This window comes from Leuciscus leuciscus (assembly GCF_965113295.1).
Source record: "Leuciscus leuciscus genome assembly, chromosome: 3".
NCBI lineage: Eukaryota > Metazoa > Chordata > Actinopteri > Cypriniformes > Leuciscidae > Leuciscus > Leuciscus leuciscus.
Genome location: NC_138727.1, coordinates 9,577,858 through 9,591,866, shown reverse-complemented (window position 1 = coordinate 9,591,866; position 14,009 = coordinate 9,577,858). Strand labels below are relative to the sequence as shown.

Below are 14,009 nucleotides of genomic sequence, written 5' to 3'. Positions count from 1 at the left end.
AAATTATTAATGCCCACACACTGAAATTAATTCTTCCAAAAAGTTCTTATTTAAATAAGAGCGACTAGTGTTATTCATAGTTTTTACATAATCCTGGAGCCCATAATATACTAAGAAATATATCCAAATTACAACAGTACGTAGCCTAAGTAAATTAATTAATTAAAATTGAAAAAGACTAACACTTCTTTTTGGTTAAACAGAGTATGACAGGCCATGGAGGTCAATGAACTGGAGGTAGGCTCTGAATTTTTATTTATTTTTTCTCCTGCCTGAACAAGCTGTGCTTTATCCATTAACCCTTACAATTAGATCTCTCATTGGTCAATTTCAGACAAAACTGCAGTAAAATGAATTTGACAATAGCCAGTTTCATGTTTCTTGTAACATGTTCTTCTTGCATTTTTAAAGTGACTTAATTGATTATATATTCTTGGAATATTTTAAAAACATGTTGCATCTCACATTTATTTTATGCATATAGGCCTAAGTCTAGGGTTATGCTCACAATATCCCCCGACCACCCCCTTTAAACTCCCTTTCTAGTGAAGATAGACAAAACCTTTTGACAACAGTAACCAACTTCCAACCTGGGAACGAAGAAGTCAACACTCTCAGAATTCTTCTGCATGGACCAGTAGGTGCTGGAAAATCAAGCTTCTTCAACTCTGTGAATACTGCTCTCGAGGGGCGCATCACTACCAGAGCTCTGGCAAATTCTGCAGATAATATTGAACAAAGTTTCACTTTGGAGGTATAAGCTTAAATGTGAAATGTATATATTATAAACATGTATATTAAAAATGTATATAAAAGCCATGTTAAAAAGTGTATTGCTGTAATGTCCATATAAATACTTTTATTTTATTTTTAAATATTTTTTTATTGTCAAAGTAAGAAAAGCTTTAATGCAAAACTTTTAAACAATGATTGGATTTTGTTTTCAGTGCAAAACATACAAAGTGAGGAAGGACAGGGCAGGCTCTTTCTTTCCTTTCACGTTCACTGACATCGCTGGTATGCACGATGTAGGTATTGGAATACAGAGTGAAGACATCATCCAGTTATTAAATGGTTGCGTCAGCGATGGTTATACTGTAAGTGCATTTAATACAGACTGCAATTTTTTTATGTAAGCACTATAGTCATAAGGTTCTTTTGCATAGTGTGGAAGTAAACCTGAGCTGATTGTTCAGAAAAGTGTGATAAACTTCACTCCAGAAATGCTGGTGAACTGAACAGTGCAAAAGAGTGTCATGCATGCAATGCTCACTTTTAAGTGGTCAACTACAGGTCAAACATTGTTTTTTTTCAGTTCTATTGTTGTTGTTGTTTTCCATAATGCAACACATTCTTGTAGTTTATTTAGTGCTTCTATCTCTTCAGTTTAACCCATTAAGACCAATTACAGAAGACGACCCAAGGTACAAAAGGAACCCCACTCTGAAAGACAGGATTCACTGTCTGGTGGCTGTTCTTCCTGCTGACACTGTTTCTATGATGGATGATGAAAAAATAAGGCAAATGAGAGAGGTTCGGGAGAAAGCACGAAATTTGGGTGAGTCATATAATATCTATATGTTTATTCTCAAAAATACCAGTTTTATGCAAAGGTTTCATCCATGAACTTTCTTGAGCATCAGAGAATGTTTGAACCTTTTGTAATAGTTCTGTATGAGTCGCATTTGATTGGTTGGATCTCAATATCATATAGCCAATGGTAAGAACAACTAAAATGTGCAGGAATTGCTGGAAAACCAGAGGTTGTGCAGGACCTGGAGGATTTTACTTTAAAAAAGTGGGAAGCATCACTACTCAGATTCATGCATAACTATAACAAAAAATATACAAACAGTCAATGATCATTAAGGAAGCTACACACTATCTTAAAAGAAGTAAAAAGTAAACTTTTAACAGCATCATTTGTGTAAATTCAGGTTTTTTTGTTTTGTGGAATATACAGTGTAAATATTGTTCATTGTACCACAGGCATTCCTCAAGTCATAATCATGACCAAAGTGGATGAAGCATGTCCACTAGTTAACGAAGATCTTAAGAAGATCTACACAAGCAAAAAAATAAAGCAGAAGGTTCTGTGCTTTTTTCTTTCTTTCTTTTTTTACCATGGTGAATACACTGATTAAATTTGGCTGTGGTAAATTTCAGTTTCTTGTAATTTCCATTGAAAATTATAGGTTTTGATCATATATAATGATAAATAATCAATGTGGGATTCAAACTCATTTTATATCGCATGTGACAGACTAGTTGTGACGTGACCTGTATTATACTCTCTACTCTTCTCTTTATTTATTTTTGCATACAAAAAAGTACCTACGATATATATATATATATTCTCTTTGCAGATGGAGGAGTGTTCAATAAGACTGGGTGTTTCTGTGAGCTGCATTTATCCTGTGAAGAACTACCATGAGGAACGCACCACTAACACAACAACTGATATTCTGATTTTAGATGCATTGCAAAATATTGTCAACTTTGCCAATGACCATGTGGAGGACCAAGTAGACAATGAATAAGAGTCCAGACTTCCATGTTGAGCGGGAGGTTTTCTTGACTGGACAAATCATGCATGCAGTGATATAACAATGCTATAGCGTACACGTTAAAGTACATAATGCAGAAGATTGTGTAGTCACTTACATCTGTGGTTAGTCGTAGTTTCTATAACAATACTATTATAACAATATATCAATATCCAGTAAACAGAGATAAAGGTATTTACATGTTGTTTTAAGAATAATGATGTAGCTCATAATCAGGATGTATACTGTATTGTATGTTTAAAATAATTTCCTTTAGGGTTCCATATGCCTTTGCTAATATTAGTAAAGATGTGTGTGTGATAGTTTCTTTCTCTGTGGGTGAGGTATGCTATTCAAACTGCTTTTAGAGATTAAATAATCCAGATAGGCTATATGTATTTCACAAGTCATTGTTCTTGTTATGTTGTATTATTTTGGGTTTAAGGATATTCAGATGTATTGTTTGTTGCTGTTTGCTGTTCTCATATAAATAAATATTTGTGGAAGGGCCTTTCCTAAAGGGATTCAGTTGTTCATTTTCGTTTGGAAACGGCCCTTTAATGGGTGCAAAAACACTGTTAGGAAGTGTGCTAAAATCAATCCCTGCTGATCTGTTATTTCTCATTCAGTGGCAGCATCCGAAAGCAGAAAAATGCTGACTCCTCAGACAGCATACTGAGGTAAGATGGCAACAAAGCACGCCTGAATTCAATGATCGTGATTCGTGTCTAGTAATGTACTTTCAACTCATTTGCTGCCTTTGATACCCCACAATCCTGTCCTTTCCATTCTGTGACAGTTGAGATCAAAAACATAAAGGCATCTGAAATTGGTGGTTGGTGGTCTGTTCACTGCCTGTAAAGTCATTGCCTGAAAGGGCAGTGAGGCAACAAGTCAGCTGCCAAAGTTTCAGATGCAGCCAATATTATGTTTCACTCGGAAACACAATACTGAAGTCAGTGGCAACTTCAAAAAGAAAAGTATAAAAAAGCATCCTGAATTTTATTTTTTTTGTCATACTTTTACACACCTGCCCTGGTGTCACTCCGAGATGTCTCTTCATGTTACTCTGCTTATTTCCCGACCATATTTCCGGATGGATCTTCACTGTAACAAATGTATATTTATTCGAACAGTTCTGTAAAACAAGTTGTGTTCAGTTTTCCAAAAACGAAATGCCAAGTTATCACATGACTGTATTCAGGCTGTTTTGAAAGTAGGACATTAACAGACAAAACCTTGACTCTGTTTTCTAAAATATGCAAGTCAAATTAAACTTTAACATCTTCAATTTCTTTAAGAAATAGTAACAATGTAGTTGCCTATAATTAAAGTTCCATGATGTTATGTTCACTTACAAGTAGCCTGTATTTGCTGTATAAAATTACTAAGCTAGAGGTTTACTGAGAGTATAATTCAAAGTGTACTCTCATAAACTAAAAAAAATTACTACAAGTATTAAAATAAACCCCTATTATACTTATAAGTTCACTTGTAGTACAGATGCAGTACAAAGGAGAAACATATCGTGAACTAGTTGTGCACTTAAAGTTTACTACTGTTATACTTATAGGCCTATACTGAAAAGTGGGCCAATTTAGTCCCAAGCAGTATTGAAATAATAGTAATACAAGTTTACAACTAGTACATTGATATTAGGATACTTACTAAAGTATACTTCAATATATGCTTGAACTTTACTTAAAGGTGCTATATGTAGTTTTTCTACTAAAATGAATCCTTTTTTTATTGCCTGTGTGTGAAGGGGTTGTAATCTCACATTAAAATGATCCACTTTGCGGGTTTTGCTATTACCTCGGAAAGCAAGAATTCTTAATTTTATGTGAAGGTGCCGGGTCGGATTTACCACGAAATCCAGTGATGTGACCTGCATGCGCGCTCCTGAGCCTCTCGCCTCGTCTACTGACTTTGCACTCAACAGCGACGACACTGCAACTTATGACATGATAACACTAAGAAACGACCTGCTCCCAGCACAACACAGACTCCAACACAAACTCCACATATTGATAAAAAACAAAAAAACAAGTTTTTTTCTGCTGAAGCTCGTAAGGCCAGACGTGAATCGGATCAACTTCGGACGAAAACACGGATCAACATCGGCAGGGCATTTGAGTCATGGAGAAACCTTATCTACAAACCTAGAATGTACATTTCCTGAAGAAAAGGTGAAGTGGTGCTTGCAGTGGCAAAATTTGGCACGGTTGCTAGGGTTCCATACTTATCATGGTACGAGCATGGAGCATTAGTTCAACGTCAAGCTGATAAAAGTAGCCTATTATTGTAATGTTGCAGTGGGAGTTTACCTGAGTTTCCAGCATGTTGTGTGATGCTTTCTCCGGTGTGTTGCGTCTCAGGCCGGTACCCAGAGTGCTCGTTCATGAGTTTGAGCACGCGCACGAGCACGCGCTTGTAAACTTATTGGTTGCAATCTGAAACATCACCACTAGAGGCCGCTGAAAACTACATATAGCCCCTTTAACCCTCTATGGCAGTGGTTCCCAAAGTGGGGGTCGCGGGACCCCGGCGCAGGGGTCACGAGATGATTTCTTTTTAAAAAAGTGGAAAGCTCCTGTGTCCCAGTTCAGCGGCCTGCAGTCAGCATAATCTCGTTACCAGTCTGTGTCCCAGCCCAGCAGTGTGCAGTCAGCACAAGCCCGTTACCAGTCTGTGGACCAGCCCAGTGGCCTGTCGTCAGTGCAAACTAGTTCCTAGTTTGTGTCCCAGTTCAGCGGCCTGCAGTCAGCATAATCTCGTTACCAGTCTGTGTCCCAGCCCAGTAATCTGCAGGCAGCACAAGCCCGTTACCAGTCTGTGGACCAGCCCAGTGGCCTGTCGTTAGTGCAAACTAGCTCCTAGTTTGTGTCCCAGTTCAGCGGCCTGCAGTCAGCATAATCTCGTTACCAGTCTGTGTCCCAGCCCAGCAGTGTGCAGTCAGCACAAGCCCGTTACCAGTATGTGGACCAGCCCAGTGGCCTGTCGTCAGTGCAAACTAGCTCCTAGTTTGTGTCCCAGTTCAGCGGCCTGCAGTCAGCATAATCTCGTTACCAGTCTGTGTCCGGTCAGGGGGGTCAACGGGACATTTGGCCACTATAGTGGGTAATCGGACAAATAGTGGGTCCATGGGTCGGGGGCGTGGCTTGTGATTGGTCAGCGGGGGTCGACGGAACATTTGGCCACTATTGGGCAATCGGACAAATAGTGGGTTAGTGGGACAGGGGCGAGTGGCGCCAAACTGAGGATGAAGACGCCGCTACTTCTGGGGGTCTCGGATAATCGGGGGGCTCCCATCAGGCCCCTGGGGGGGGTCAGGTCCCCCCTGACCCCACACGGGCCATTAGGTTGGCCGGGGAGGTCTTCCACATGTTTGATCTTGCTGTTGTTGAGGCCTGGCTCCTCTACCGGAGAGACAGCAGAGTTAGGATGGGGTTCATATTAGGATAAGGTTATGGTGATTGTTAATGTTTTACTTTGAAACAACACCGATTGTAATGTTTTGAAATGATAACTTGATAATATGATGGTTTGTAGTACTTGCATTCCACGATGGTACAATGTTGCCTGAGGGCAACAGCTGGATAATAAATATTACTTTTTATTAAATATGAAATGTGTATTTCATTAAAAACTTGATAAATATGTTGGTTCAAGTGTTTAGTTAAAGAAATTGATGTTTTCAATAAATATATAAAAAATGTTCTTTATGAAAATGTCAAATGTTTAAATTTGTCCATTGTGGTACAATGTTGCCTTGAGGCAACAAACTTTTAATTAATGAATAAAATAATGATAATGTTTATTGATATTGTTATAGTGTCCATTTTTAAGCAGGAAAAACATAACAAACAATTATTTCCTCACTGATATCATATTGCTTACCATAGAGGGTTAAGTCGGCTACTTTATAAAATAAACTTGAAGTATAGGCCTACTTCATTTCCGTAAGGAAATATAAGACAAAAAAGACAAAAACAGGGGCATTTTTGCCCATATGTCTTGAATTTTAAAGTCATTCTTCTAACTGCATCATGCACTTTAAATTTGCACATTAGAGAGGGCGAACTCCGAACTCCTCCCAGGCCCGATTTTTGCCTCTACAACCACCCGGGCTGCAGTCCAGGACTCAGGAGTCCCACAAGCCAGCCAGGCCCAATAGGACTCCTTCTTCAGCTTGACGGCATCCACCACCGGGTTCGGGGATTGTCGCCTTGACAGGCACCGGAGACCTTACGGCCACAGCACCGAGCGGCCGCCTCGACAATGGAGGTAGAGAACATGTTCCACTCGGACTCAATATCTCCAGCCTCCCTCGGGATCCGGTTGAAGCTCCGCCGAGTTGAAGATCTCTCTGACAGGACACTCGGCCAAACGTTCCCAGCAGACCCTTACAGTAGAGTCCTGCACGGGTTCGGGTACCCGCGGGTACCCGACGGGTGACCCGCAAATTTTGCTCAAACGGGTGAAAAATATCCAACTGTGTCGGATACGGGTCGGGTCGGGTCGGACACGGGGGAAACACGGGTCTAAACACGGGTTTAAAACAATCACATGCAAACGTAAAAATATATGCATATTTTTAGGAACACATCTACAAAAAATGCCTGTATTTCAAGTTGATAAAATAATTTAAAATCCACATCAGTTTATTTGTGCCGACGCGCCACGCCCTCCCAGGATCTATAACGTTACCTAGGCTACTTTCACTTTTAAAAATTCATCATAACCGCGCGCGCGATCTGCTTGCAGTCGTCGAGGTGGATGCTGAGGAGTTGAAGAAAAGAATAGCTAGTGGAGATGGTAAAGTTGTCGACAATACGTCATCAAAAATCAAGTCAAGTGTGTGGGAGAAATTTGGAGTTATCTGAAGAAAATATTGTGAAAGGCTTTGCTGCAAACATTTTCGTGTTGGATAGCCGCAAATGTGGAACTTCATCGCAGAGGAAGCATGCAGGAACTGTGGTAACAAAGCAAGCAGTTCTATCGAACAGTATTTTTCAAATTTAACACTGTTAAGTATGTGTGGTGTGCAGGGCGTGTTTGAACCCAAAATTGTTAGATGTAGGCTAGACGAAATTGCGTGGCAGATATAGTGTTGTAGCCGCGACTGTTAGGCTACTCAGTTTTGTGGTAACGTTAGCCATCATGTAGCCTACCGGCCTTTTGACAGCTTCGGCTTAAGTTGTCCTTGTGTTAATTGTCGTTATAACTTCTGTATGACCTGGCAATAAACATTTTTGTAATTGTCTATAATGTGATTGGCTAAACTGATTTTATTTCGGGTGCGGGTCGGGTGTCGGTTCTATTTTAAGCGGGTCGGGTCGGGTGCGGATTTTAATTAGTGCTGTTGACGGATAACGGGTCGGATGCGGTTTGAAGCACTGCGGGTACGGGCGGGTGCGGGTTTACAAAATCGGACCCGTGCAGGACTCTGCCTTACAGTACGTTTGGGTCTGCCGAGTCTGTCCAGCTTCCTCCCCCGCCATCGGATCCAACTCACCACCAGGTGGTGATCAGTTGACAGCCCTGCCCCTCTCTTCACCCGAGTGTCCAAGACATACGGCCGGAGGTCGGATGAAACCACCACAAAGTCGATCAAGCAGAGTTTGGTCATTGCCTTGCATTATGCTCATTTATATAGCAACTGTCTGCATGCAAGATAAATGGGCAAGGATGCATTAATCATTTTTATGCATTATTTTTTTCCATAATTAATTGCACCTATTATGATTAACGCATTAAAGTGACAGCCCTTATAATTAGGCCGATGTTTCAATGACAGCTAGACTTGCATCTGGCAGAACAGGCCAAATGCAATGTTTTTAATTTGTCCTTTTGGAACTGCCTATCTGTTTACAGTTAATTTAACCTCATGGAAATTCTCAGGACCGCAAAGGGACCATCAGTATCAAGAGAACAGATGATATCAAAACTGAAAGTATGAAATTCAGTCACTAAGTTACAGGATAAATAGGTGAGTTTCTTAGAAACTGAACAAGATCAACATACACTCTCAGACTGACTTGCAGGTAAGACATTTTCTGAAGAATCATTACACCAAATTTAAGTGTAAAGTGTACGTTATGAATAAACATTTGAGAGCTACCATATGCAGTATACCACATATTTATATATTAGCTATGTCAAGTTTAGAAAATTACAAATACCATGAAAGTGAACGTAAAATTAATTTAATGCTTAACAACAAAAAAAGCAACATAATTTTGTACAGTTTGTGTTACTGCATGTGATCATAATGCTGCTTGTTCAATTATCAACACAACATTTTGTTGATGTCAGTACAGACCAACTGAAAAAGACAAATGCTCTAATTCAACTATATTTTTCTATTTGACTTATTCTACATACTCATCACTTGAATGTAATTTTATTTATATATTTTACACAAACATAAAGCTAAAGATTAAATTAATAATTAAAAATAAATATTAAAATAAATATGTCACGTAGTGGCACAGAGAAGCAATCCCTAAGGGTGTTTAGATGGGAGGGAAACATTGGGAGGGACTGAGACAAAGCAAGAAACCCCACATTGACACACTGATTTATTTTACTTATTTATTTATTCATTATTATTATTATTCCAGATTTTTACATCATTTTGATTTTTAATGGTATCCTGCAAACCAATATTTTATCTTCCAATATAAGGACAAAGACGTTGCTAGAATGTGGATATTTAAATTGATCACATCCATCTTTGATACACCTCCTCCTCCTCCTCCTCTGTCTCCTCCTCATCCTCGTTCACGTTCTCGTCCTTCTCCTGCTTCTGATCCTCCTCCTCCGTCTCATCCTTCTCCTCCTCATCCTCGTTCACGTTCTCGTCCTTCTCCTGCTTCTGATCCTCCTCGTCCTTCTCCAGGTAAATTATGATTTTCTCAAACAAAATATTAGTGTTATATTATCCTGAAAAAAATTATTAATGCCCACACACTGAAATGAATTCTTCCAAAAAGTTCTTATTTAAATGAGAGCGACTAGTGTTATTCATAGTTTTTACATAATCCTGGAGACCATACTATACTAAGAAATATAGCCAAATTACAACAGTAAGTAAGTGGGCTAAATTAATTAATTAAAATTGAAAAAGACTAACAATTCTTTTTGGTTAAACAGAGTATGACAGGCCATGGAGGTCAATGAACTGGAGGTAGGCTCTTGAAAAAATTTTTTTTTCTCCTGCCTGAACAAGCTGTGCTTTATCCATTAACCCTTACAATTAGATCTCTCATTGGTCAATTTCAGACAAAACTGCAGTAAAATAAATTTGACAATAGCCAGTTTTATGTTTCTTGTAACATGTTCTTCTTGCATTTTTAAAGTGACTTAATTGATTATATATTCTTGGAATATTTTAAAAACATGTTGCATCTCACATTTATTTGATGCATATAGGCCTAAGTCACAAAATCCCCTGACCACCCCCTTTAAACGCCCTTTCTAGTGAAGATAGACAAAACCTTTTGACAACAGTAACCAACTTCCAACCTGGGAACAAAGAAGTCAACACTCTCAGAATTCTTCTGCATGGACCACAGGGTGCTGGAAAATCAAGCCTCTTCAACTCTGTGAATACTGCTCTCGAGGGGCGCATCACTACCAGAGCTCTGGCACATTCTGTAGCTACTGATCATAGTTTCACTTTGGAGGTATAAGCTTAAATGTGAAATGTATATATTATGATATTTATATGAAAGCCATGTTAAGAAGTGAACTGCTGTATTTCCATTAAAATACTTTTATTTTAATTTTTTTATGTTTATTTTTTTTATTATTATTATTTATTATCAAAGTAAGAAAAGCTTTAATGCAAAACTCCAAAAAAACAATGATCAGATTTTGTTTTCAGTGCAAAACATATAAAGTGAGGAAGGACAGGGCAGGCTCTTTCTTTCCTTTCACGTTCACTGACATCGCTGGTATGCACGATGTAGGTATTGGAATACAGAGTGAAGACATCATCCAGTTATTAAAAGGTTGCGTCAGCGATGGTTATACTGTGTATAAGTGCATTTAATACAGACTGCAATTTTTTTATTCAAGCACTATAGTCATAAGGTTCTTTTGCATAGTGTGGAAGTAAACCTGAGCTGATTGTTCAAAAAAGTGTGATAAACTTCACTCCAGAAATGCTGGTGAACTGAACAGTGCAAAAGAGTGTCATGCATGCAATACTAACTTTTAAGTGGTCAACAACAGGTCAAACATTGTTTTTTCAGTTCTATTGTTGTTGTTGTTTCCATAATGCAACACATTCGTGTAGTTTATTTAGTGCTTCTATCTCTTCAGTTTAACCCATTAAGACCAATTACAGAAGACGACCCAAGGTACAAAAGGAACCCCACTCTGAAAGACAGGATTCACTGTCTGGTGGCTGTTCTTCCTGCTAACACTGTTTCTATGATGGATGATGAAAAAATAAGGCAAATGAGAGTAGTTCGGGAGAAAGCACGAAATTTGGGTGAGTCATATAATATCTATATGTTTATTCTCAAAAATACCAGTTTTATGCATAGGTTTCATCCATGAACTTTCTTGAGCATCAGAGAATGTTTGCACCTTTTGTAATAGTTCTACCAGAAAGACTCGGGAGAATTATTTCAATAAACCGTACATTTATTGACAGCTCAGCAAGCTGATAATCTACAAAGTCATTTGGCGTAGGCCCTGTCCGTAGTGCATAATCCGAGAGTATCGGATCTGCAATTCCTGCCTAAAGATGAAGGCAGGGGCGCAGCAGACCCCCCGGGAGGTATGGACAGGACCATCCTGGTGGGGAGGATGGGGGTAATCGTCGCTTCAGTATCAGCGAACTCAAACATGTGTAAGTACCGAGCTTTTATACATGAGCATGAGAATATGATTGGATAGAAGTGAAGGCAATAGATGACGTAGTAATTGAGTCTTCCCGGCAGAACTTATGCTAAAGCTTTCATTTCTACCAGAAAGACTCGGGAGAATTATTTCAATAAACCGTACATTTATTGACAGCTCAGCAAGCTGATAATCTACAAAGTCATTTGGCGTAGGCCCTGTCCGTAGTGCATAATCCGAGAGTATCGGATCTGCAATTCCTGCCTAAAGATGAAGGCAGGGGCGCAGCAGACCCCCAAAAATAGGTGGAGTATGAATACACCGGGACAGGGCCCGCCAACCCCCAAAAGATGGTAACTGAGTATACCCACCAGTCTAGAGTCCTGGGGTTCCTGAAAAATAGAAAAGGAAGATACAAATGGTGAAGATACAAATTAGATGTGAGAAATACAGTGTGCCTAAAGTTTAATAGGGAAGAAGGACAATTCTAATATAATATACATTTTTTTATTTTTTTTTATATATATTGCCAGTTCACTCCTAGGAAAACACAGAGACGATGCCTCATTGGACCGGCAATGCCGCTTTTGGCTTGCATAGACTAGGTCACATTGGACCACACAGACAGCCGCCTTGGCAAAAATAATAAACAGGCCTCCTTGGACCACATATAGCAGCCACCTGGGGCTGAGCATAACACAGACTCTGGCCTCATTGAACCACATGGCCTTTATAGACCACAGAGACGAGGCTTTAATGAGCCACACGGCCACAATAGACCACAGAGACGAGGCTACTAAGCCACAACGGCCGCTAATGCCACAAAGAGACGAGGTAAGACTGGACAACACATACGTTTTTTTTATTTATTTTTTTATTTTTTTATCTTAAGCCTTAAGATCACGAAACCTATGCCCCGGGGGGCAACTGGCCACCATTGCATCTTTTAATGACAAGACCGAGCCACTAGAGCCACATGAAGACAAACCACACAAGACTACGGCATCTAAGCCACATAAAACCTCTGCCCCGAGGGGGCCACTGGCCGTTCAGGCATCTTTTTGAAAGGACAAGGCAAACATATGCCACAAGGCGCCAAGCCCCACATGTACACGAGGCCCACGTGGCCACAAGGCCACTAATGCCACACGTAGACAGACATACTTGAGTACAAGGCCACTAGGCCACATTTAACCATGCCATGAAGGCCACAAGACCATGAGACAAGGCCACATTAGGCTACACGGTCACAGTAGACCACACAGAACATAAAGAGTTCCAAACCATAATCCCACACTTAGACGAGACGTACAGACAACGGCCACTAAGCCACACAGAACAAGGCCATAAGGGCCACGCCTTGAAGGCCGAACATAGGACAAGGCAACATGGGACCACGAAGCCATGAGACCGACACAAAGACGAGGCCCACCAGGCCACGAGGCTGAAATAGATTAGTAGTTTTTTTTATTTTTTATTTTTTTTTTAACTACCGCGTCACCAGAGTCACAATTGAACTTTACCGCTGATGAAGGGAGCAGTAGAGTAGCAAATTAATATACTTACCTGAATGGAATTTAATCATAGTAGCCTAATAGGGATGTAAACAGTGGCCGCGGGAAGCTACCAACGTGAAAGCCTTGAAAATGGAACTTGAACTTGAAAACCCTGTTAGGAGATCGTCTCTCGTGAGATTTAAAGCCGCCACATCTTGTTTCCTCTGCAAGCGTGGTGCATTCGCGCACCGCGAAAATGGCTGAGATCAAATCAACGATATGACTTGTGTTGTTATGAATCGAACGCAAGTGAATGAACGCCGGTGTCGTTCTGCGAACTGAATCGTCGCTTCAGTATCAGCGAACTCAAACATGTGTAAGTACCGAGCTTTTATACATGAGCATGAGAATATGATTGGATAGAAGTGAAGGCAATAGGTGACGTAGTAATTGAGTCTTCCCGGCAGAACTTATGCTAAAGCTTTCATTTCTGTATGAGTCGCATTTGATTGGTTGGATCTCAATATCATATAGCCAATGTTAAGAACAACTTTGTTGTGCAGGACCTGGAGGATTTTACTTTAAAAAAGTGGGAATCATCACTACTCAGATTCATGCATAACTATAACAAAATATACAAACAGTCAATGATCATTAAGGAAGCTACACACCATCTTAAAATAATAAGTAAAAAGTAAACTTTGAACAGCATAATTTGTGTAAATTCAGTTTTTTTTTGTTTTGTGGAATATACAGTGTAATTATTGTTCATTGTACCACAGGCATTCCTCAAGTCATAATCCTGACCAAAGTGGATGAAGCGTGTCCACTAGTTAAAGAAGATCTTAAGAAGATCTACACAAGCAAAAAAATAAAGCAGAAGGTTATGTGCTTTTTTCTTTCTTTCTTTTTTTACCATGGTGAATACATTGATTAAATTTGGCTTTGGTATATTTCAGTTTCTTGTAATTTCCATTGAAAATTATAGATTTTGATCATATATAATGATAAATAATCAATGTGGGATTCAAACTCATTTTATATCGCATGTGACAGACTAGGTGTGACGTGACCTGTATTATACTCTCTTCTCTTTTATTTATTTTTGTAT

At 39.5% G+C, this 14,009-nt stretch overlaps 1 protein-coding gene across 2 annotated transcripts in view; it reads left to right on the top strand.

The window, feature by feature from the left end:
- LOC309494350 (interferon-induced protein 44-like) overlaps positions 1-14,009 on the top strand; it is a 132,692-nt gene that overhangs the window by 50,267 nt on the left and 68,416 nt on the right. The window contains exon 4 of one of the 2 annotated variants that reach the window (XR_014204291.1): positions 10,438-10,507. The exons of the other annotated variant lie outside the window; for it this stretch is intronic. The gene's annotated coding sequence lies outside the window, so the exon portion shown is untranslated. Of the gene's footprint in view, positions 1-10,437; positions 10,508-14,009 lie in introns of those variants that run through there. 2 annotated transcript variants of the gene reach the window in all.